This window comes from Antechinus flavipes, chromosome 4 (assembly GCF_016432865.1).
Source record: "Antechinus flavipes isolate AdamAnt ecotype Samford, QLD, Australia chromosome 4, AdamAnt_v2, whole genome shotgun sequence".
In the NCBI taxonomy this organism is placed as follows: Eukaryota; Metazoa; Chordata; class Mammalia; order Dasyuromorphia; family Dasyuridae; genus Antechinus; species Antechinus flavipes.
In genome coordinates this window covers 204,571,312-204,594,475 of record NC_067401.1, presented here as the reverse complement: position 1 = coordinate 204,594,475, position 23,164 = coordinate 204,571,312, and positions in this window count along the sequence as shown.

Genomic DNA, 23,164 nt, shown 5'->3' with positions numbered 1-23,164 from the left:
CAAAGTGAAATCCTTCCTTTGGTACATTTCCTCACACATTTACTTGTCTATGTTTGTGTATAACAAGTTTTTTGCATATATAATTATACACAAAGTATATAAGAAGTATTTCTGTATAACAAATACATGTATATGTATATATGTATAATTACACACAGAGTACATAAGAAATTATTCCATACCATAAGAATATTACCAAAGAGTGTTCGGGAGTGTCCACTGGATTAAGCAGACATTAGTTGACAAGGACTGGGAGATTCCACTGCTCTTGGGTTTCCTTGCTCAAGCCTTGAGAGACTGTCTCCAAAAGGTCCCCTCTCTTCTGCTCAGCCCTGGGGAATAGGTGTTACACATAGCATATTCTCCCTACAAGAGGCCCTGCCGGTAAAAACAAAAGCTCAAAAGTGGGTCAGATGGCAAGTAGGACCCCAAAGAGTCTGTGATTGGCCCTGCCAGGTGCCACGTGGGCCTGAAACTTTGCTGAAACGCTTATTTTTCTCAATTAGTATCTTTGCTGATTCCTCATGAATTTTAAAGTAAACTATGATGTCAACAAATAAGGATAATTTGATTTCTCTTTACCTGTAATTATGCTTTTAATTTAAAAAAATATCATATTGTTATTGCTACCATTATTACAAATATGCCAAATTACGTGAAGAGTTGGCATTCTTGTTTTACTCTTGTATTATTGGAAAAACTTCTACTATGTCTTCATTGCCTATGATATTTGCTTTTGGTTTAAGAGACATTTTATGATATTAAAAAAATTCCTCTATTGTCTATCCTTTGTATGATTATTAGTATAAAATAGTGGTACGATATCATCTTTAATATCATTCCTGTGGGTAAATACATATCTTTTTTTGATTTTGAACCATTCACCAATGCTAAGAACTTTGCTAGAAAGAACTTTCTTTTCTGGTTATTTAGTATCCATGGCTACTAAGGAGACAAGGGCTAAGGCTCATGCAGAAGTACTTCCCAGGATGGGTCTCCACAAGAGTTGTTTCCCAAGATGATAGTCTTGAGGACTTACAGGACCACTAGCCTGGAAAAGTTTCCATTTCCAGAACTCTTGGCCTTACCTGCCAGTGGTGGCAGTTTTTTAAAAAATTCTTTTTATTTTCTTATGTCTTTATGAAATATTTCATCTTTTGCAGCTCATAGTGCTTTCTTCATCTATTCATTTGGGTTCTCTTTTTCATCACCTTTCGTAGAAAATCTTCATTCCATTAACAGTTATTAAGTCCCTCAATATCAGATCCATGATGTCAACAGTGATGGCACACCACTTGAACATGATTGTCCAAGTCATTTGGGTAAGTCGTACAATTCTGCATCTTCATTCTTCCAATGCCCACTGAACAGGTTGGATTATTCGAGCCATCCAATCATAAACGACAGATGCCTCCAAGGATAATGTCCTTAAGTTTCTTGAAATGAGCTCCTCCTGTTTAATGGGTCAAATTACTAGTCTATGTAAATAAATTGGAATAAAACATCATATATATAGTTGTACACATAATCAACTGGTAAAACGTCTACAATAACCAAACTCTTGCACTGTTGGCTGGAAGTCCTTCCCCAAAATACATGTAAAATGACTTAACACACTTGAAAGTTAGAACATGAACCAAGCTTTACAATATAGCATATAAGATGGGTGGATGGCTTTTCCATAGAAGGAAGGTGGGCTCTTCCACAGGAATTGCTCTCCTCAATTATGACTGTAAAACCCAGACTAAAGAAGTAAATGAAACTTACCAGGAAGAGTTTCTATTTGCTTTGCAAAGAGCTATACTTTTAATTATTTTAATCTGTATAGTGTTTAACTTGGTTCTTACGACACCTGATAGGGAAGTAGCATTAATATTTGGAAACTAAATGACTAGGGATGGGGGGAGATGATGTAATATATTTTGAGCAAGAGATGGAAAGAATGTTTATGAATGTGTGGAGGGGAAGAGTTTGGATAGGGTAGGAAATGAATAAAATGAATATAAATGAATAAAACACTAGAGGAAAAGTCAGATCTCTCCTTGTGATGCTAAGATTGGAGGAACTAAAGTGGGAATCTAAATATGGAGTCTTTAATCCTGTATTTAAAAAATGGTTTTTGATAATAATTTCAGTGTAATTAAGTTCTTTTATTACTCTGTATTTTTCTTTATGCATCTTAAAACAAATTAATTGTCAACCACTTGATCCTAGGAGCTTTCTATGGTCATTTGGATCTTTTCTCTTGTAAAACAATATTTTTAGAAGGGAAATATAGACTTCACCAGATAGCCAAAGGGATCCATTAATATAGAAAAAAATCACTGGCCTCCTTGAAACATAACTTCTATTTCACTTTTGCATTTGTAGCCATAGTTGGTGCTTAGTAAATATTTGATTTATTGCACTGATTTGGAATTCCTCCATGGATGAAAACCTGTCTTAAGGTAAATGCATTCTTGTTTAATGGGATATATTTGAGAAAGTCTAGGGAAGGCTCTGTGACTAGGGTCACAGATATTATTAACTTTTTTTTGGTCTCATATCCCTGTGGCCATCTAGTGAAGACCATGGATCTCATCTCAGAATGATGTTTTTTGAGTACATAAAATATAATACATATGAATAGAGAGAAAATCAATTATAGTAATTCAATTACAAACATATTTTTAAAAACAAGTTTCACAAACACCAGGTTAAGAACCATCACTTAGAGAAAACAATGTTTACATACTTGCATCCTCTCTTCCTTTCATAGTTTTCATAGTTTTCTTTTAGTATGGACTCCTATGCTGTATTGTAGATCAATTATTAGAGTTTTGTAACATCATTAATTACAAGGTGAAGTTGTTAAGTGAAGAGTTTTTTTTTCTGGAAGGGAAACATCTGATTTGTTATGTCTGCAAAGGCTTCTAGAGGGATGGTGTGGCTCTAAAAAGAAGCTTTGGACAAAAGAAAGAAAGGAGTCAAACAGCTTTGAAAGTTGTGTGACAGAAATATTAAGGATCTAAAATAAAAAATTTATTGTTAGCTATTTGATCTCAAGAACTTTCTAAAGTTATTTGGATATTTTCTCTTTAATTTTAAAGAAGAAATTTACATTTTGGATCTATTATATTCTTATAAAGGATAAATCAGAAAGATTCATAGTTTAGTATATAATTCTCTTTTACTGTTCTACTGTATGTATGGAAGTGCTCATTCTATGTGGTATTTATTAAATTTAGAATAAAAGTTTTTAAAATAATGCAAGTATTTAAAAAAAAGAAAATAAGTTTAAAATAGGAGAGAAGATAAGATGATTAAGATGAGCACAGGACAGTGGCAGAAGTTTGGAGAAAATCATTGCAAAGGAAGCAGTGCTTAGAATGGCAGTGGTCAAAGTCAGTACTGAATGCTGGTGATGGGGTAGAATGGAAGATTTCAGCATAGGGTAAATGATATAGTAAAATTTCAGATGGAAATGCTGATTGATAGAAATGGAGGAAAGAACAAGTTAATTGAACAAAAAAAGGTCATGTCTTCATAACTCTTGCAGTATACACTGTTATGGGCCAGAACTTGAAACAAGGTGCTAAATCAGTGGAATTGATAGAAAATAGTTATCTAATTTGGCATGGTACTTAACAATTCTCTAGTTCATTACATGTACTTAGAACTTACTATAGTTTTACAAGATTCACACCTTTGATAAGAGAGCATATATAAGCTAGGAGCCTTAGTCAGGATTCACTTGGGGAGATTCAGAAGCCAAAGAAGGCAGGAGAGAACTCAAGCTCTTGGAACCAAGGCCAGACTAAAAAGCTCCCCAGAAAGCTGCCCAGCCCCAGGAAGGAGATAATAAAGGCTCTGGACTATCAGAAAGCTAACCAGGCCACAGGAAAGGAGACAAAACTTGGAAAGAGACAATAAAGGATTTGGACATAAGCTGCACTTATGGTGATTACTCAAATGAAGGCTGCTTCTAGAGACCCCAAGAAAACCTTAACAGAGAAGATTACATTTTAAAGAGAATATTACATTTTGGCACCCAATATGGGGTAAGAACCTTCATCTGTGACCCAGAAATTAGGGTGAGTACAAAAATAGACAAGAAAACTTTGTTAAGGGCTAAAGTAGTATTTCATCTAAAATGGGACAGATGTTTAGAAAACAGCCTTCTTTTCCAATTTAAGGAAAATGTGTAGAGAGCATTGTCTGACTTATGAAAAGCCAAGGTTTGATTATAATTTGGGAGCAGATCACTGAACTTTTAGAAACTGTACAGTACACATCTCCTTGGTTCTCTAAGGAAAAAGAATTGGATCTAGAAGAGTGGAAATTAGTAGGAGAGCAACTATGTCAATTCTACAATTCTCATGTGGTGATTACTGAACTGAAAAGAAGGCTGCTCCCAGAGAACCCCAAGAAAACCCCAATAAGAGAACATTACATTTTAGAGAGAATATTACAATACACCACTTGGGAAGTTGTTTGTTTAGTTGTTGCCCTTTGTTCTCAAAGAGGACCAAAATGACATCACCATTAGAGTTAAATTAGTGTCCTACTGTGGCTAATCAGGCCAATACAAGCTCAGTATCCTCTGCCACAAATAGTCCCTATGAACATTTGAGGTATATCTTCTGTTTTGCCTAAGTTTATTCAATTTTCAACCTATACCCAAATTATAAGTTGTTATTTGTACTATAGCCAAAAGCCACAGGTGTTTGCTTATCTAAGCTAAATATACATTTCCCTCCTGTTCCCCCTGCCACCCACTCCTTTTTTTTTTTATTACAATTAGCATTAACTTCCTAATATGATAAACAATATCATTGGCTAATATTCTTTGACTCTGGGTAGATTTCTACATTAGGATGTAAGCCTGGATTCCCCCAGTCAATGAGGGAAAAGGTCAAAAGGCATTAGGGCTTCTGTGTTAGGATCTATATAATCCTGTATTTGCAGCTTATGCTTTGCATTCTTCTACTGATGACACCTTGTCTGTTGGAAGTTGCCCTTTCTCACAAGATTGTAAAAAATCCTTTTTCCTTTATTACTTTGAGAATCTCTGATTTTTGGGAAATGAATATAAACTGCTTGCATTATTGTTTTTCTTCCCGAGTTATTTATACCTTCTGAATTCAATTCTCCCGAACAAGAGAACTGTTCGGTTCTGCACACATATATTGTATTCAGGATATATTGTAATCTATTTAACATGTAAAGGACTGCTTGCCATCTGGGGGAGGGAGTGGAGGGAGGGAGGGGAAAAATCAGAACAGAAGTGAGTGCAAGGGATAATGCTGTAAAAAATTACCCTGGCACTCTGTCAATAAAAAGTTATTAAAAAAAAAAAGAATCTCTGATTTTAATTTGGGTAAGGGACATTGTCCCACACAGCTTTGGGGGCTTATCTGGGATATTTGTTGTTAATGAGGGCTATCTCCCATAATGAATCCTTGGGCAGGCACCCTCCAAAAAGTTCTCCACTGATCTTCAGACTTGGTTCCGGAACTCCCACTCCAATCAAGTGAATAGCCATAGACACACGTGCATCAATTGAAAGTAATTCTAATCATATACAATTTAAGTTTAAACACAAGTTTAGATAACAATTTTCCAAGAAAACTATTTCTCCTAAAAAATTTCATCATCCTAGATTCCCAATACAATAGCTCCTATCTCCTGTCTAAAAATGTGTATTTTTCCTTAAAACCACATTATATAGAAGGGGAAAAGATTTTATTTCCCTAGATTTTCCAAGCCATGTAGGAATAGACCACATTTTTAAAAGGAATACAAGACAAGTATTCCCTTTGATGGGGGGCTAACCCGATCTTACCAAAGGGAAACAGGAACACTCTTATGTGACTGATTCCAAGCTTTTGTTTGCTAGCTTATCTCCTGAGCGAAATTAATCCTCTATCTTCATTAGCCTGGTTCTAGAGCTCTGTTTACTTTTGTTTTCTCACAAGATTGTAAAAAATCCTTTTTGCTTTTTTACCTTGATAATCTCTGGTTTTAATTTGGATAAGGGACATGGTCCCACACAGCTTTGGGGGCTCTTCTGGGATATTTCCTGTTCAAGAGGGCTATCTCCCATAATGAATTCTTGGGCAGGCTCCCTCCAAAGAGTTCTACATTGATCTTCAGACTTGGCTCAGCAACTCCCACTCCAATCAAGTGTATTGATTCTGATAATGGAACATATTTTACTTCTAAGGTTTTATAGGAAATAATAGGGAGAGATTGCAAATTGAGAAGCAACTCCATACACCCGGGTATCTGCCCTCATGAAGGAAAATGGAATGAATGAATCAGATTCTTAAGAAATGGATTACTATATTAGAGACTAAATTGTCTTGGACCAAATGTTTGCCTATTGCTTTGTTAAAGAATTAGAATTGTACCCAGAAATGATCTGGGACTTTCCCCATATGAAATCCTGTTTGGTTTACTTTATTTGGGAGAGTAAAGGGAAATACCCTCTTTTGAAACAAAGTTTAAGTTTTTAAGGAATTATATACTGGCAATGTCTTCATCCCTTTCAGTCCTTAGAAAACAAGGATTGCTGGCCCAGACAATACCTTTGGAATTTGTAGTTTCAGGTGAATGGGTGCTTACTAAGTCCTGAAAGGAGCAGAGTGGAAAAGACCTTATCAAATGTTACTGATAACTGAGACTACTGTCCATAGGCTGAGAAGGGGTGGGCTCATTACACCAAGGTGAAAGGACCTGTGGAGTAACCTCAAGAATAGATTGTTAGAGAAAACTTATAACCTTCAAAACTGATTTTGCACTAGGGCAATTAGGGATATTTTGGTGAGTGGGATATTAATTGTATTCAGAGGAATTTTAACAACATTGATGTTATACCTGTTATTTATATTTCCAGAAAAGTTTATAGGGACTCCTTGATTGGAGGAAGTTGAATTAACATTTTTTAGGATGAAGAAATTATTAATGGTAATTCTGATAGTGTTTTTTAATGCTAAATTGGGACAGTCCTGCCTGTTTCTCTGTTCTATATAAGTTTAATTGATTGTATTGAGTAATCTTAAAACTGTTCCCATTGTTTAGAGGGATTCTGAGAACAATAGTCTATGTCTTGTCCCTTTGAACATGGTTAATATCTGAACATGTTTTACTATAGAGAGGTTATTGAGCATCTTAAATAAAATGCTTTGTATAATGTTGAATTTAAAACCATCTACTTAGAAATGAAGATAAGCTGTGTATATTCTAGGATGAATATCTTACTATTATCAATGCAAGATTATAGTCAATACTTATTTAGGATATGTGATTCTTAAGAACTAAATTCACTTGAAACTTTGATTAATGAGACTTGCTATTTGAGATAAAATCTCAAAATAGCTGATATTATTTGGAGTTTTGAATTCAGGATGATTGTCTAATAGATCATCAGTTCAGTAACCAATCATCTAAAAGGAATATGCCACAAACTACTCAGAGGAATGTGATCCTGAAAAGTTATAGGTAGAGGTTAGTATCTGAACAAGAATTAGGAGGACAACTTTGGCCTTTACTTAAGGTGAAATCCTCTTGACTCAGTTTCCAATAAGAACCCACCTGGTTAGTCTGGCTATAAGATGGAATTGTTACTGCATGATTGGTTGTCAACTGTGAAACAGAGCTAAGGATACTTTATTCTGATACATATTTCTCTCAGGCTGAGACCTGAAGGACCAGTTTTGATGCTATTATAATCATGTCCCTGCTTTTTCCTCTTATAGCAAAGTGGTCAGTAGAAGCCATGAGCACAATTCAAGTATGTAAGATCTTGTAGGTTTTAATTAGAAAAGATGTGGTCATTATAGCCTAAACAAGTAGGTAAATGAGTATTTGGCTTGATTATTTATCTGTTGCTAAATGCATATGACTTTCTGCTTCTTTTAACATTTCTATTGCTGACTTTCCTGATAAGCATCTTTATTTGTGAAGGATTACCTACTCCAATTATTAGGGATGCAAATGTGTGGGGTGATAAATGACCCCCAAATGTGAGTTGGGGTAAATAACCCCAATTTATATGTTGAATAGACTCATTAAACTCCACAATGTGGTTGAAATAATTATTAACCAGATGGCAAATGTACTAGATTTGTTGGCACACTAGGCTACTCAGACTAAAGAAGCAGTTCTTCAGCACAGATTGGTATTAGATTCCTTGTTGGCTGAAAAAGGTAGAGTTTGTGGTTTTAAATCTATCACTTGCTGTATGAAAATTGATGATGACAGACAGGTAATGAAAGAAACCACCAAAGGTGTCAGAAAACTGACCCATTTCCTATTCCAGACCTTGCCCTCACTATTTAATACCTCTTGATGGTGTTGGTCTTCAGGTAGCTGGTGGAAACAGGTTCTTTGGTTCCTGATGATAGCTTTAAATGGAGTCATAATATTCCTTGTCTGCCTCCCCTATGTGATGCAGTTTATCACAAGGTAGTACAGACATTATTGTTTATGATGGTAAAGATTAAACAGCTTGGAGAGGGAGGTCCAGTTAGAATATTAAAAGAATGAGAAAATTAGAGAAAAAGGACAAACCGGGTCCAGAGGAATTGGAGATTGAGAACAAGATGATTGAGGAAATGTACCAAGAATGGTGTGAGGACTTCAAAGTTTAATAAATAAAAGAAGGGATTGAATGGGATAAATTGAATGCAGATCTCTCATAAGAGGTGGCCTGGACTTTAACGTACATTTCCCCCCTGTTTCCCTTGCCCCCCCTTTTTGCCACAATTAGCATTAAATATAGTAAAAAAAAAAAAAAGTGCCAATGGCTAGTATTCTTTGTCTGTGGATAGATTTTAGTCTCTGAGTAGATTTCTGATTTGGGATATAAGCCTGGACTTCAGTCAATGGGAGAAAAGGTCAGAAGAGGGATGGGGACTTCTGCATTAGGTTTATCTAATCCTGTGTTTGCAGTTTGTGCTTTGTACTCATCTACTGATGACGTCTTGTCTATTGGGAGTTGCCCATTCTCGAGAGATTGCAATAAATGCTTTTTGCATTTTACCTTGAGTCTCTGATTTCAATTTGGATAAGAGTTGCAGTCCTACCCAAATACCTCCAAAGGAAAGAAAGGTTTCAGGATTTGAAAGAAAATGTCTTTTGGAGTGGGAAGGAAGGTGATTCAGATCTGGAGTTAATGGTGATTTCATGAATCTTATCTATCAGGGGGATAGTTCCCCAGTGCAGAGGGCCAGTAGAGGAAATATTCTAGGAAAGGAGCAAGATTCTTGCAAATTTGTACCATCTTCTCATCCAATTTGCTTAGCCTGAGCCAAAGTCAGATGCTATTAGTTTTTGTTTCATGCAGCTTTGCTCCTCAATTTCCTAAAAGATTGTGCTGGCCAAGCAGAAGTCAGAAAATCTGCCATTTCGTTAGTTGTAAGAGAAAACTGTTACTTGAAGATCCCTTTAGGTTGCCTCTCTCCTCCCACTATGAGAAAGGTGTGGTTCCTGTTGATGATGATGAGTTAATGAGTGAGATCTCTTCTGCTGGAGGCATGAAGGTTCAGAAGCAAAAGAATTCACTAACCCCAGAGTCTGTGGCAAAAAGATTTTATTTAACACTAAGAGGCTTTCCCCTTAGTGAGCCTACTTCTTTCTTTCTTTTTTAAATTTACATTTTGTTTTTTTATTATGAGATGAATAAGCAGTATTCGACATGATAATTGCAATACATAAATAATAAAGTCAAACATGAAGTTGTTAATTTTCATTATGTACCATTTAAAATGTTTATCACATATAATCAATGTAAAACTGTACTGCTTTTCTGAATCCCATCCTGAAATTCCTTTAAATATAAATATATATACATATATATTTATATATATGTACATATATATATTATAGCTTTTTATTTACAAGGTATATGATGCATGGGCAATTTTTCAGCATTGACCTTTGCAAAACCTTCTGTTCCAACTTTTCCCCTTCTTCTCCCCCACTCCCTCCCCCAGATGGCAGGTAGACTAATACATGTTAAATATGTTAAAGTATATGTTAAATACAATATATGTATACATATCCATACAGTTATTTTGCTGCACAAGAAGAATTGAACTTTGAAATAATGTAAAATTAACCTGAGAAGGAAGTAAAAAATGCAAGTGGACAAAAACAGAGGGAATGGAAATTATATGTAGTGGTTCACACTCATTTTCCAGAGTTGTTTCGCTGGGTGTAACTGGTTCTATTCATTATTGAACAAATGGAACTGATTTGATTCATTTAATTGTTGAAGAAAGCCTTGCCCATCAGAAGTGATCATCATATAGTATTGTTGTTGAAGTATATAATGACCTCCTTGTTTTGTGAGCCTATTTCTTAATGGATAAATATTTTGCAAAGAATAACTGGCAAAGACTTACTTCAAGAACAAATCTGGGGCACTTTGAATTAATAATCAGACCAGGATTTCTCAAGTGAATGAAAATTTAGAATTTCCTGAATGAGGATGTGATTTCCCAAAAGATCAATGGGAATTGATCTGCCCTTGAATAATGTTGCTTATCTCATCCTAGGAGGATGGGCCCTCTCTTTAGACTCCTTGGAGCCTGGAATCCCTGATCTCTTTTCTTTGCAGATCAAAGGGGACATGATTTCAGTGATTATTTTACACACTTGTGTCATTTTCAAAGATTATTTTACATAATTTTTACAGAGTTTACCTGCATCACTGTGACTTTGAGAAAGCTTATTTCCCAATATTTATTTATTCATTTTCCCTTTACCTTGTTTCTTATATATTCAGCCTCTACCAGGGTAGGCCTGGCTTTGTATCTTCTCATCTGTAAAGACCATTAGCCTGCCCACAATAAGGGACTATGATAACAATGAGATCTCACACTTGCATAGTATTATGCAATTTTCAAAGAAATTTACTCATTTTATTCTGATCTATCCTTACAATACCCCAGTGCAATCAGCAAGTATCCCTATTTTGCATATAAAAAGACTGAAGCTCAAAGAGAATAATAATTTCAAAATAAATGGAATAGCTGAGATTCAAACCCAGTTCATTTTCTTCTAAGTTCAGCACACTGTCCACTAAACCAAAGTTGAGGAATTCAGTGAAATAGGGTGTGTGTGTGTGTGTGTGTGTGTGTGTGTGTGTATGTGTATTTATATTCCCAACTTTTCTATATTATTTTCCATTCCTTCCTGCATTGATTCACTCTCTGAAGTCCAGTCTTCTCCTTGCCAAGACTAACTACTTTTCATGTGTTTTTGTAATGTCAGAGAAACTGAGGCAAGATAGAGATTAGAGAGTTTTAAATATTTTATTTGAGAGGAAGAGATTGTGCTGGTGGCATTTGGCCCCCAGGGCTGATGTCTCAAAACATCCAGCAGCCAATGTGAGGTTCCCAAGAGATGCAAATGCACATGGCTCTTAAGCTATCAGGGTAGAGTCCAAAGTAGGGGAGTTGAGTCCAAACTCTGGTGATCGGGGATCTCCAAGATGGGACCATCAATCCAATTCTGACAGGCTGGGGGGCGGGGGTAGGACCATAAATTCTTACTAATTGGGAGCAAAGGAGATAGTCAAACTAGAGCCAGGAAGTCTGGAGAGATAGACAATGGCAATTAGGTATCTGAGATAGGACATTGGAATGTTAGATCTCCACAGTCCTAATTACCTCAGTCCTAATGATCAGGAGGGGGTGGGGTTGCAACCAGAGGGATTGAGGCAGAACAATTCAAGGAACTGAAGCAGAACAATTCAGGGAAACTGAGGCAGGATAATTAGGGAAAGTGAGGCAGGACAGTAAAAGGAAACTGTCGCATGGCATTTCAGATCCCTTCTCTTTCATAACCCTCTGGAAAATTGTCTTTTAATCATTCTCTGTCTCTGTCTCTTTGTTTCCTCCAACCTCCACACCTCCTTTCTCTCAACTTTAATTTTAGTCTCTGAGTAGATTTCTGATTTGGGATATAAGCCTGGACTTCAGTCAATGGGAGAAAAGGTCAGAAGAGGGATGGGGACTTCTGCATTAGGTTTATCTAATCCTGTGTTTGCAATTTGTGCTTTGTACTCATCTACTGATGATGTCTTGTCTATTGGGAGTTGCCCATTCTCAAGAGATTGCAATAAATGCTTTTTGCATTTTACCTTGAGTCTCTGATTTCAATTTGGATAAGAGTTGCAGTCCTACACAAATACCTCCAAAGGAAAGAAAGGTTTCAGTATTTGAAAGAAAATGTCTTTTGGAGTGGGAAGGAAGGTGATTCAGGTCTGGAGTTAATGGTGATTTCATGAATCTTATCTATCAGGGGGATAGTTCCCCAGTGCAGAGGGCCAGTAGAGGAAATATTCTAGGAAAGGAGCAAGATTCTTGCAAATTTGTACCATCTTCTCATCCAGTTTGCTTAGCCTGAGCCAAAGTCAGATGCTATTAGTTTTTGTTTCATGCAGCTTTGCTCCTCAATTTCCTAAAAGATTGTGCTGGCCAAACAGAAGTCAGAAAATCTGCCATTTCATTAGTTGTAAGAGAAAACTGTTACTTGAAGATCCCTTTAGGTTGCCTCTCTCCTCCCACTATGAGAAAGGTGTGGTTCCTGTTGATGATGATGAGTTAATGAGTGAGATCTCTTCTGCTGGAGGCATGAAGGTTCAGAAGCAAAAGAATTAACTAACCCCAGAGTCTGTGGCAAAAAGATTTTATTTAACACTAAGAGGCTTTCCCCTTAGTGAGCCTACTTCTTTCTTTCTTTTTTAAATTTACATTTTGTTTTTTTATTATGAGATGAATAAGCAGTATTCGACATGATAATTGCAATACATAAATAATAAAGTCAAACATGAAGTTGTTAATTTTCATTATGTACCATTTAAAATGTTTATCACATATAATCAATGTAAAACTGTACTGCTTTTCTGAATCCCATCCTGAAATTCCTTTAAATATAAATATATATATACATATATATTTATATATATGTACATATATATATTATAGCTTTTTATTTACAAGGTATATGATGCATGGGCAATTTTTCAGCATTGACCTTTGCAAAACCTTCTGTTCCAACTTTTCCCCTTCTTCTCCCCCACTCCCTCCCCCAGATGGCAGGTAGACTAATACATGTTAAATATGTTAAAGTATATGTTAAATACAATATATGTATACATATCCATACAGTTATTTTGCTGCACAAGAAGAATTGAACTTTGAAATAATGTAAAATTAACCTGAGAAGGAAGTAAAAAATGCAAGTGGACAAAAACAGAGGGAATGGAAATTATATGTAGTGGTTCACACTCATTTTCCAGAGTTGTTTCACTGGGTGTAACTGGTTCTATTCATTATTGAACAAATGGAACTGATTTGATTCATTTAATTGTTGAAGAAAGCCTTGCCCATCAGAATTGATCATCATATAGTATTGTTGTTGAAGTATATAATGACCTCCTTGTCTTGTGAGCCTATTTCTTAATGGATAAATATTTTGCAAAGAATAACTGGCAAAGACTTACTTCAAGCACAAATCTGGGGCACTTTGAATTAATAATCAGACCAGGATTTCTCAAGTGAATGAAAATTTAGAATTTCCTGAATGAGGATGTGATTTCCCAAAAGATCAATGGGAATTGATCTGCCCTTGAATAATGTTGCTTATCTCATCCTAGGAGGATGGGCCCTCTCTTTAGACTCCTTGGAGCCTGGAATCCCTGATCTCTTTTCTTTGCAGATCAAAGGGGACATGATTTCAGTGATTATTTTACACACTTGTGTCATTTTCAAAGATTATTTTACATAATTTTTACAGAGTTTACCTGCATCACTGTGACTTTGAGAAAGCTTATTTCCCAATATTTATTTATTCATTTTCCCTTTACCTTGTTTCTTATATATTCAGCCTCTACCAGGGTAGGCCTGGCTTTGTATCTTCTCATCTGTAAAGACCATTAGCCTGCCCACAATAAGGGACTATGATAACAATGAGATCTCACACTTGCATAGTATTATGCAATTTTCAAAGAAATTTACTCATTTTATTCTGATCTATCCTTACAATACCCCAGTGCAATCAGCAAGTATCCCTATTTTGCATATAAAAAGACTGAAGCTCAAAGAGAATAATAATTTCAAAATAAATGGAATAGCTGAGATTCAAACCCAGTTCATTTTCTTCTAAGTTCAGCACACTGTCCACTAAACCAAAGTTGAGGAATTCAGTGAAATAGGGTGTGTGTGTGTGTGTGTGTGTGTGTGTGTGTGTGTGTGTATGTGTATTTATATTCCCAACTTTTCTATATTATTTTCCATTCCTTCCTGCATTGATTCACTCTCTGAAGTCCAGTCTTCTCCTTGCCAAGACTAACTTCTTTTCATGTGTTTTTGTAATGTCAGAGAAACTGAGGCAAGATAGAGATTAGAGAGTTTTAAATATTTTATTTGAGAGGAAGAGATTGTGCTGGTGGCATTTGGCCCCCAGGGCTGATGTCTCAAAACATCCAGCAGCCAATGTGAGGTTCCCAAGAGATGCAAATACACATGGCTCTTAAGCTATCAGGGTAGAGTCCAAAGTAGGGGAGTTGAGTCCAAACTCTGGTGATCGGGGATCTCCAAGATGGGACCATTAATCCAATTCTGACAGGCTGGGGGGGGGGGAGGGGGTAGGACCATAAATTCTTACTAATTGGGAGCAAAGGAGATAGTCAAACTAGAGCCAGGAAGTCTGGAGAGATAGACAATGGCAATTAGGTATCTGAGATAGGACATTGGAATGTTAGATCTCCACAGTCCTAATTACCTCAGTCCTAATGATCAGGAGGGGGTGGGGTTGCAACCAGAGGGATTGAGGCAGAACAATTCAAGGAACTGAAGCAGAACAATTCAGGGAAACTGAGGCAGGATAATTAGGGAAAGTGAGGCAGGACAGTAAAAGGAAACTGTCGCATGGCATTTCAGATCCCTTCTCTTTCATAACCCTCTGGAAAATTGTCTTTTAATCATTCTCTGTCTCTGTCTCTTTGTTTCCTCCAACCTCCATACCTCCTTTCTCTCAACTTTAATTTCTATCTCCTGGCTTCTTCTTGATGGCAAGATTTTTTTTCAAACTGGAATATGGAATTAATACAGGGGAAAGAGAAAGATGTTTAAATGAAGAAACACCTGGATTAATTAATCAAACTAATATTTATACAACACTTTATAGTTTATAACTCTCTTGTCACAAATAGTACTAGTACTATCATTCTCCCTCTTTTACAGATAAGAAAACTGAGGCTAAACTGAACATCTAAATGGCATAATGGAGAGACAAGCAGGGCCTTGAGTCAAGAAGACCCAGATTCAAATCCTGCCTTAGACACTAATTATGTGACCTGGATTAGTCATACAAACTGTTTACTTCAGTTTCCTTGTGAGAATAATAATAGCACATCTTTCCAAGGGTTGTTGTGAAGATCTAACGAGATAATAATCGAAAAGTGCTGAGCACTCTGCCTGGTATCTAGAAAGTACTTTACATACATTAGTTATTAAATAACTTTCCTAAGCTCACATAGAATAAGTGACAGGCCATAGTGAAAGAGTTATCTGAGAACTTTTCTCTAATAAAGTGATGAGGAGAAAAGGAGTGAATTGAGGAAGCAATAGAAAGAGGAGAACATAGCTTCAAAGGGAAAATTTTATAGTTCATGGGGACTACTCTGTAGGAAGACATATACCCTGTATTTTCCTGGTTCTGTTACTTTGGCTACACTGTTCCTGGGGCAGCTAACTGAAAAACTGTGGCATAGTCGATAGAGTGCTGGGCTTATAATCAAGAAAGACTGAATTCAAATGAGATTTCAGATGCTTCTACTAGCTGTGTAACTCTGGGCAAGTAACTTAACTCCAATTTGCCTGTCTCTTCCCTATAAAATGTGGACACACTGGAGAAGGAAATGGCAAACTGGCAAACTGCTCAAGAAAAGTCAATGTATTTACAAAGCATCTGACACAGTTGAATAACTGAAAAATAGCAAGAATACTAATATTCTTTTGCTAGGGATGGGTTCCCCCCCCCCCAACTTCACCTGTTGAATTTCTATTCACTCTTTACAATCTTATTGACTGAAATGTCACCTCCAGCAAGTAGAATTCTTCATGAGGAGATACTTTTTCTCCCTTTGGGTCTCACCTAACTAGTACTTGATTTGAGCCTCTCAGATATGTTCATTAGGAATGGGTTTGTGCTTTAGTTCTGCATTTATATGGCAAATTATCCTATTTAGCTTCATCAAGCAAAAAGCCAACTGGGCTCTAAACTAGTATTCTTCATGGAGTGGATGCTAAAGCAGTCTTGAATTCTAATTCTAATTTTTAATGATTTTTTTTTCTTTAGTTAGTTTTTTTTATCTCCTTTTGCATTTAGTCAACTGAACTTTAAAATGAATTGTTTTATTCATTGGATTTTTTTTCCATTTTAGAAATTCTGTTTTCCAAGTTGTTTTCTTTTCCATTTCATCAAAATAGTTCTTTAAGGAGTGCTTTTCTTCAGCTAATTTCTGTGTTTCCTTTTCCAGAACTCTCATTTCCTTTCTCTATTTTTTCCAATTCTATTTTAAGATTTTTTTTGAATTCTTCCAAGAGAACTTTGTGAGATGGAGACCAACTTATATCACTCTTTGAGGCTTCATCTGGTAATGTTTTGTCTTTAGTGTCCTCAGAATTTGAGGTCCGTTCTCCCCTGTCTCCATATGTATTTCTGGCATAGAATAATTGCAAATAAATGTCAAAAAAGCAGAAATACTAGTCTTTTTTTTTTTGTAAAAATGACTATGTAGTACTGAATTCTGCAGAGTAATCATTCAGTTTAAAGCTATGGAGGACTCCATGGGGTCCTCATATGAGAGGTGCAGACGCATTCTTCAAAGGATTGTAGACTGAAGAGTTCTGGGAGAGGAGCTAAGAAGGCAGAGTGAATCCAGGAAACTGCTTGAGCTTTCCTAGTTTTCCTTGAAAACCATATGAAATCAAGCCTCTGAACAGAGTCTGATGGAATGAAACCATTTTCTAGCTCTAGATAGATTGAAAAGATATCAACAAAGGTCAGTCTCACTGGGCTGAAACAGATACTCAGTTCAGCTTAGATGATGTTTGGAAAACCCAGTGAGAGGATCTTATTCACAGCAGATCAATAACTGAGATCCTCCATCCTGGCACTGAAGGCAAATTTCCAATTTGGGAAACCAGGATATTGCCTGGAGGAATCAGAAAAGACTACCCCATGCTGTGAGTAAGACACCAAACACAAAGGACACCTGTGCTCAAAACCAAGGCCCAGAGATGCACAAGAAGCTAGGGGCAGCACCCTCTTAAACCCAATAGCAGAGTTTGGTCATAAAAGTCATAAAACAAAGAAAGAGAAAATGAATAAGAAATAGAAAAGAACTCTACCATGATAACAGGGATGACAGGGAAGACCGAACACCTATTCTGAAGAGGACAAAATGCCACATGGGAAATCTCAAAGAGTGAGTTAAATTGATCTCAAGCCCAAAGAGGCTTTTTGGAAATAGTCATAAAAGATTTTAAAAGGAAAATGAGAGAGGTAGAAGAAAAATTGGGAAAAGAGAGTCAACAATTTGGAAAAGAACAAAAATTGACTGAAGAAAAAAATTCCTTAAAAAAATACAATTGGCCAAATACAAAAAAACATCCACTGGAGAAAACAACAGCTTGAAATGTAGAATTAATCAAGTGGAAAAAGAGATAGAAAAGCTAACTGAAGAAAATCACACATTAAAAAAATAGAACTGGGCAATTGGAAATTAGTGACTATGAGACATCAAGAAAGTCAAACAAAATAAAAACAAAAATGGAATGGAACAAAATGTAAAATATCACTAGGAAAAACAGCCTACTGGAAAACAGATCCAGGAGAGATAATTTAAAACTCACTGTTCTGAGCCTAAAAAGTCATGACCAGAAAAAGAAACTGGATAGCATTCTTCAAGGAAGATAATCAAAAAAATCTGCCCTGATATACTAAAAATAGAGGGCAAAATAATCATTGAAAGAATTCATCAATTAACTCTGGAAAGAGATCCTGCAAGGAAAACACCAAGAAATATTGTTGCAAAACTCCAGAACTATAATATCAAGGAAAAAATACTGCAAGCTGCCAAAAAAAATCAATTCAAGTACTGAGGAACAACAGTCAGAATTGCTCAGGATCTAGCAGCTTCTACAATAAAGAATTAGAGGACCTGGAATACCACATGTTTTGTTTTTTGTTTTTTTTGCTTGTTTTTTTTTTCTTTCTCATGTTTTTCCCTTTTAATCTTATTTTTCTTGTGCAGCATGACAGAAGTAGAAATATATTTAGTAGAATTGCACATATTTAATTTATATTGGATTATTTGCTGTCTAAGGGAGAAGGGAGAAAGGAGAGAGGGGCAAAATTTGGAACGCAAGACTTTGAAAGGGTGAATGTCAAAAAACTATATATGCTATTATTATTTTTAAAATATTACTGGCTAAGAAATAGATTTGTGGATCAATGGGATATATTAGATACTAAAGACATAACAATCAATTATTATAGTAATCTAGTGTTTGATAAACTCCCAAACTTCAATTTCTGGAATAAGAACTCACTATTTCACCAAAATTGTTAGGAAAACTAGAAAATATGTTAGAAACTTGGCATAGATCTACATCTCACATTCTATACCAAAATAAGGTCAAAATGGGTACATGAATGATGCTATAAACAAATTATGAGAGCAAGAGATAATTTATCTACCATATCTTGGGAAAAGAGAGAAATTTATGGTCAAAGAAGAAATAGAGAATATTATGAAATACAAAATGGACAACTTTGATTATATTAAATTAAAAAGATTTTGCACAAACAAAATCAACACAGTCAAGATTATAAGGGAATAAGAAAGCTGGGGAAAATTTTTATAGCCAGTGTTTCTCAGAAAAGTCTCATTTATAAAATATATAAAGAACTGAGTCAAATTTATAAGAATACAAATCATTCCCAGTACAACTGATAAATGGTCAAAGGATATGAACAAATAATTTTCAGATGAAGAAATTAGAGCATGAAAAAATGCTCTAAGTCACTGATTAGAGAAATGCAAATTAAAACAACTCTGGAGATACCACCTCATATTTCTCAAATTTTCTAAGATGACAGGAAAAGATAATGATAAATGTTGGTGAGAAAACTGGGACATTGTTGGTGAGTTGTGAAATGATCCAAACATTCTGAGAGCAATTTGGAACTATGCCCAAAGGGCTATCATGCTATGTATACCCTTTGTTCCAGCAATGCCATTACTGGGTCTGTATCCCAAAGAAATCATTAAAGAGAGAAAAGGACCTATATGTGCAAAAAAATGTTCGCAGCAGCTCTTGTTGTAGTGGCAATGAATTAGAAAATCAACCTATCAACTATCAACTATCCCCAGACTATCAACTGGGGAATAGCTAAATATGTTATGGCATATGAAAATAATGGAATATTATTGTTCTATAAAAAACTGATGAACAGATTGATTTTAGAAAAGATTTACGTGAACTGATGCTCTGTGAAATAAGCAGAACCAGGAAAACATTGTATATGGAAACAGCAAGATTGTATGATGATCAATTATAACAGACTGGGTTCTTCTCAGTGGTTCAGTGATCCAAGGCAATCCCAAGAAACGTTTTTTCTCCCTGAGGCAATTAGGGTTAAGTGACTTGCCCAGGGTCACACAGCCAGGAAGTATTAATTGTCTGTGGCCAGATTTGAACTCAGGTTCTCCTGACTTCAGGGCTGGTGCTCTATCCACTGCACCAACTAGCTGCCCCCTAATAAACTTTGAATAGAAAATGCTATCTGTATCCAGAGAGAGAACTATAGAGATTGAATGTAAATCAACAATGCTATGTTCACTTTTTTTTCATTTTCTTTTTTTCTCACAGTTTTCTGTTCTTATTTTCTCTTCTAATATGACTCATAAGGAAATATATTTCTTAAAAGTCAATGTACATGTATAATCAAAAACAATGTCATGAAATTTTGGGAAATTGTTCCTCTGTGGCCCTGTTTCTTCATTTGCAAAAAAAAAAAAAAAACTTGGGTCAATGGATTATAGGCTCTTTTAGGTCCTTTTCAGCTCCAAACTACCTAAATCCTAAGATGTGACTAGGAATCATGATCACAGGTTCCCACTACATCTGCATCCCCCTTCCACAGTGCCAAGTTTTAGATGAATTGACCAGTTTTTGTGCTATTCCTCACCATGTATTGTACTCTCCCACTTCCAACTTGATGCTTTTTCCTATGGAACAGAGGAATAATCTCCCAAGATTTCATGAGTAAATCAGTGGGAAAGCTAGGAGTATAGCCTAGCTCTCCTGTTCTTTGTTTTTTCCCAGTTAAATGTAAAATTTAAATAAACTTTCTTCTATAATCATATGCACCTATAGTGTTGCCAACAAGTTGAATATTCTGCTTGCCTGAATTCCTCACAACAAAGAGATAGCATTGTCTGAAGTTAGATTTAAGAACCACCAACTCACAATCTTTCCTCTCCCCTATTTCGCTTAGGAAATTTATGGCTTCATAAGCAAGAGATCATTCTCAACACAAGGATATTGTGGTGTTTGCCTCTGGTGCTCCCCCAAAACAAGGGGCCCTCTTTCTTCTGGGCACAAATGAGGATCAAGAAAGTGACATGAGTTGTGGAATATAAGTTTTTTTTTTAACAGACTATAAACATATTAAAGAATATTACTGTTCCATAAGAAATGATGAAAGAGATAGATTAAGAGAAACCTGGTAAATCTTGTATCAAGCAATACACAGTGAAGTAAGCGGAGCCAGGACAACAGTTTGTATCATCACTGCAGTAATGCAAAGAAAAACAACTTTGATAGACTCAAGAACTTGAACCATTGCATAACCCCTGCTTTGAATATCTATCTAATTGAGCAGAAAGAGTTCAAATAGAATATTGAGAAAAAATAGTTTTGCTGGTAGTTTTAAAAGTCAGTTGAGAAAATGGATGGATGAAAATGAAGCATTTTTTCTAAGAAAGTCAAGAAGAAGGTATTTATTTGTAAACCATGAGGATCTAGAAAAATTCTTTGCAAAAGACAGGAATCAGTGAGAAGATATTATTTTCTTATGGGAACTATTTTAACAATGTTATTGTAAAACAAACTTTCTAATAGGAATTCTGTGAAGAATCAGAGGAATTAGGAAGTACAGCATTTTGAAAAAGCTGTTTCCTGTCACTGAAGAGTTGACCAAAAAAAAAAAAAAAAAAAGACTAACCATTTGACTTGGGTAATGACATTAGTCATAGCCAAAATGTAAGTACAGCTATATAATTTTAGGTTTATTACTAATTCCATTTGTTGAACTATATTCAGAAAATTAAATACTTATTTAACTACAAGAAAGCAATTATAATCATTTTAAAAGAAAGTTGCTAGAGGTATAAAATTAAATATTTGCTTTTAGACATCACCAATATATGAATTTGTTTTGTTTCTCTAATCATATTTATTTTGAGGGCAAGGTTTATTTTTCTGAAAGAGAAACGGAGAGGGGGAGAGAGGAAGAATGAAGAGAGGGAGAGAGAGAAAGAGCATATTGAGAGCAGAGAGATAAAGTGTAATTCAAGAGGAGCTAAGATAGAGTAAAGGCAAAGAGTCTCAGAATCTCTTCTTCCAATCTCTCCAAATTCTTTTAAATAATGATTCTAAACAAATTTCAATGCATCATAACCCACAAAAAGATAATGTAGAGCAATTTTCTAGCCAAAGACGATTTGGAAGATCAGCAGAAAAAGGTCTGTTGCACAAGGGTAGGAATCTAGCCTAGGCCCATACTAGCATAGCTCCAGCCCTTGCCCAGGAATGAGCAAAGCAAGAACAAGCCTTGGGGCCTCTGAATCAGTGTCAGTACTGGTGTTTTTCAGACTTCTCAGCCCAGAAACACCAAAGACAATTTAGAGGAAAGGTTTGTCTCATTAGGGTGAGAAATCAGCAAACCAGAAGTGGGAAGTGGTGGCAGTGGCTTTGTGGGGCCTTAGCCCACAGAAAGTCTCTCTGTTGCTTTAATACACTAAAACTTACAGCCACAAGTTTCTGACCATTTAAAGTTATTGTGATGACAGGGAAGATCAGAACACACTCAGAAGACAACAAAGTCAAAGCTCCTACATTCAAAATCTTGAAGAAAAATAAGAATTAATCTCAGGCCATGGAAGAGCTCAAAAAGGATTTTGAAAATCAAGTAAGGGGAGGAAACATTGGGAAGAGAAATAAGAGTGATACAAAAAGGGACTACAAAAAGATAATGAGGACAAGAATGCCTTAAAAAAACAAAACTGGCCAAATGGGAAAGAAGGTACAAAAACCTCACTGAGGAAAATAATTTCCTAAATTCCTTAAAAATTAGAATTGAGCAAATGGAATGACTTTATGAGAAATTAAGAAACAATAAAACAAAAACAATGGAATAAAGAAATATCTGATTGGAAAAACAACTGGCCTAGAAAATAGATCCATGAGAGATACTTTTAAAATGACTGGTATACCTAAAAGTCATGATCAAAAAAAGAGTCAGGACATTATCATTTAAGAAATTATCAAGGAAAATTGTCCTGATATTCTAGAACCAGAAGGTAAAATAGAAATTGAAAGAATCCACTGATCACTTCCTGAAAGAGATCCCAAAATGAAAATTCCCAAGAATATTAAAGTCAAATTCTGGAAATCCCAAGTCAAGGAGAAAAAAATGCAAGCATCCAGAAAGAAATACTTCAAGTCTGATGAACCAAAGTCTGAATAATATAAGATTTAGCAGCTTCTACATTAAAGAATCAGAGTGCTCAAAATATATTTCAGATATCAATAGAGCTAGGATTACAACCAAGGTTGCTACCAAACAAAACTGAGTATAATATTTCAGGGAAAAAAGTCATTCAGTGAAAGAGAGGAATTTCACGCATTTGTGATTTAAAAAAAAAAAAAAAGGACTAGAGCTGAATAGAAAATTTGAGTTTTCAAATATAGGACTTTGAAGAAGCATAAGGAGGCAATCAGGAAAGGTAAATCATAAAGGACTTAAGGTTTATATGATTACATTTTTATATGGGAAGATGATGTTTGTAATTCATAAGAACATTCTGATTATTAAG